The sequence below is a fragment of the Brienomyrus brachyistius genome, unplaced genomic scaffold, assembly GCF_023856365.1.
Source record: "Brienomyrus brachyistius isolate T26 unplaced genomic scaffold, BBRACH_0.4 scaffold69, whole genome shotgun sequence".
In the NCBI taxonomy this organism is placed as follows: domain Eukaryota; kingdom Metazoa; phylum Chordata; class Actinopteri; order Osteoglossiformes; family Mormyridae; genus Brienomyrus; species Brienomyrus brachyistius.
In genome coordinates this window covers 157,501-160,000 of record NW_026042344.1, presented here as the reverse complement: position 1 = coordinate 160,000, position 2,500 = coordinate 157,501, and the positions used below count along the sequence as shown (strand labels likewise).

The 2,500-nt window shown below is 57.7% G+C and overlaps 6 non-coding genes across 6 annotated transcripts; all 6 read right to left on the bottom strand.

Annotated features, from left to right (window-relative positions):
- Positions 1-25: 25 nt before the first annotated feature.
- Positions 26-217, bottom strand: LOC125726048 (U2 spliceosomal RNA). Its single transcript, XR_007387885.1, has one exon. It is a non-coding gene; the product is annotated as a U2 spliceosomal RNA (small nuclear RNA).
- Positions 218-417: 200 nt separating this feature from the next.
- LOC125726199 (U5 spliceosomal RNA) lies at positions 418-531 on the bottom strand. The gene has a single exon (XR_007388030.1). It is a non-coding gene; the product is annotated as a U5 spliceosomal RNA (small nuclear RNA).
- Positions 532-958: 427 nt separating this feature from the next.
- LOC125726067 (U2 spliceosomal RNA) lies at positions 959-1,149 on the bottom strand. The gene has a single exon (XR_007387903.1). It is a non-coding gene; the product is annotated as a U2 spliceosomal RNA (small nuclear RNA).
- A 199-nt stretch (positions 1,150-1,348) lies between these two features.
- On the bottom strand, positions 1,349-1,462 carry LOC125725786 (U5 spliceosomal RNA). Its single transcript, XR_007387631.1, has one exon. It is a non-coding gene; the product is annotated as a U5 spliceosomal RNA (small nuclear RNA).
- Positions 1,463-1,901: 439 nt separating this feature from the next.
- Positions 1,902-2,093, bottom strand: LOC125726047 (U2 spliceosomal RNA). The gene has a single exon (XR_007387884.1). It is a non-coding gene; the product is annotated as a U2 spliceosomal RNA (small nuclear RNA).
- A 199-nt stretch (positions 2,094-2,292) lies between these two features.
- Positions 2,293-2,406, bottom strand: LOC125726198 (U5 spliceosomal RNA). Its single transcript, XR_007388029.1, has one exon. It is a non-coding gene; the product is annotated as a U5 spliceosomal RNA (small nuclear RNA).
- Positions 2,407-2,500: the final 94 nt, after the last annotated feature.

Sequence of the window (2,500 nt, the reverse complement as noted above, 5' to 3'; positions counted from 1 at the left end):
TCTGTCTTTCAACAGCAGGGGGCAGTAGAGGTGCACCGTTCCCAGAAACACTGCAATACCGGGTCGATGCGTGGAGCGGACGGGGCAAGCCCCACTTCCGGCTCCCTGTTCCAAAAATCCGTTTAATATGTGGTCCCCTCCATGGGGGACGTATCAGATATTAAACTGATAAGAACAGATACTACACTTGATCTTAGGCAAAAGGCCGAGAAGCGATGCCCGCAGACTGCGCCCCGCCGGGCTCCGGCATGCGGGACGCCGACGGAGCCGGCGCGGCTGGGTCCTCGCCAGCCCTCTCTGGGAGGTGGCGCCCGGCGAGACCACGCACGATCCCAGAGGATCCCAGAAACACGCCACTGGGCAGATAGAGCCGGCCGCTAAGCCGGGCACAGTCTTACTTTGATACAGCGGCGGTGCAGCTCTGCTTGCGCAGAGCCTCCAAAAATACAGTGAACTCATCGCTATCCCTCTCCACGGAAATCTTTAGTAAAAGGCGAAAGATTTATACGGGATGAAGAGAGACCCGAGTCGATGCAGAGCCGTCGCTCAGCAGGTGGCCGCTAGCCGGGCCTCCGTGACGCCCCCGCTCGGGGTTGAATTCTCGGGGGCGTCGCAGCCACCGGCCTCGGGGCCCCGACTCCTCCCTGTCCTCCTGGCATCTGAAAGATCAGCAATCATGTAAACAGACATGAGAGAAAATTCAAAAGGCAAAGATGACGGCCTGCCTTACCTCAGCACAGCTGCCCAACCCTCAGAGAGCATATCATGACCGTGCTTTTTTTTTTTTATGATTTAAAAAAAAAAAAAAAAAAAAAAAAGAAAAACGGAGGGAAGCGGGACCGGCGCACGGACAGAGTCGGTCCCTCACGACACCGGCTGATCGCCTGACAAGCGGCGCAGGCTCTCGGTCTGATAAGCGGAACACCGATCAGCTCTGTCTTTCAACAGCAGGGGGCAGTAGAGGTGCACCGTTCCCAGAAACACTGCAATACCGGGTCGATGCGTGGAGCGGACGGGGCAAGCCCCACTTCCGGCTCCCTGTTCCAAAATCCGTTTAATATGTGGTCCCCTCCATGGGGGACGTATCAGATATTAAACTGATAAGAACAGATACTACACTTGATCTTAGGCAAAAGGCCGAGAAGCGATGCCCGCAGACTGCGCCCCGCCGGGCTCCGGCATGCGGGACGCCGACGGAGCCGGCGCGGCTGGGTCCTCGCCAGCCTCTCTGGGAGGTGGCGCCCGGCGAGACCACGCACGATCCCAGAGGATCCCAGAAACACGCCACTGGGCAGATAGAGCCGGCCGCTAAGCCGGGCACAGTCTTACTTTGATACAGCGGCGGTGCAGCTCTGCTTGCGCAGAGCCTCCAAAAATACAGTGAACTCAATCGCTATCCCTCTCCACGGAAATCTTTAGTAAAAGGCGAAAGATTTATACGGATGAAGAGAGACCCGAGTCGATGCAGAGCCGTCGCTCAGCAGGTGGCCGCTAGCCGGGCCTCCGTGACGCCCCCGCTCGGGGTTGAATTCTCGGGGGCGTCGCAGCCACCGCTCGGGGCCCCGACTCCTCCCTGTCCTCCTGGCATCTGAAAGATCAGCATCTGAAAGATCAGCAATCATGTAAACAGACATGAGAGAAAATTCAAAAGGCAAAGATGACGGCCTGCCTTACCTCAGCACAGCTGCCCAACCCTCAGAGAGCATATCATGACCGTGCTTTTTTTTTTTTATGATTTAAAAAAAAAAAAAAAAAAAAAAAGAAAAACGGAGGGAAGCGGGACCGGCGCACGGACAGAGTCGGTCCCTCACGACACCGGCTGATCGCCTGACAAGCGGCGCAGGCTCTCGGTCTGATAAGCGGAACACCGATCAGCTCTGTCTTTCAACAGCAGGGGGCAGTAGAGGTGCACCGTTCCCAGAAACACTGCAATACCGGGTCGATGCGTGGAGCGGACGGGGCAAGCCCCACTTCCGGCTCCCTGTTCCAAAAATCCGTTTAATATGTGGTCCCCTCCATGGGGGACGTATCAGATATTAAACTGATAAGAACAGATACTACACTTGATCTTAGGCAAAAGGCCGAGAAGCGATGCCCGCAGACTGCGCCCCGCCGGGCTCCGGCATGCGGGACGCCGACGGAGCCGGCGCGGCTGGGTCCTCGCCAGCCTCTCTGGGAGGTGGCGCCCGGCGAGACCACGCACGATCCCAGAGGATCCCAGAAACACGCCACTGGGCAGATAGAGCCGGCCGCTAAGCCGGGCACAGTCTTACTTTGATACAGCGGCGGTGCAGCTCTGCTTGCGCAGAGCCTCCAAAAATACAGTGAACTCATCGCTATCCCTCTCCACGGAAATCTTTAGTAAAAGGCGAAAGATTTATACGGGATGAAGAGAGACCCGAGTCGATGCAGAGCCGTCGCTCAGCAGGTGGCCGCTAGCCGGGCCTCCGTGACGCCCCCGCTCGGGGTTGAATTCTCGGGGGCGTCGCAGCCACCGGCC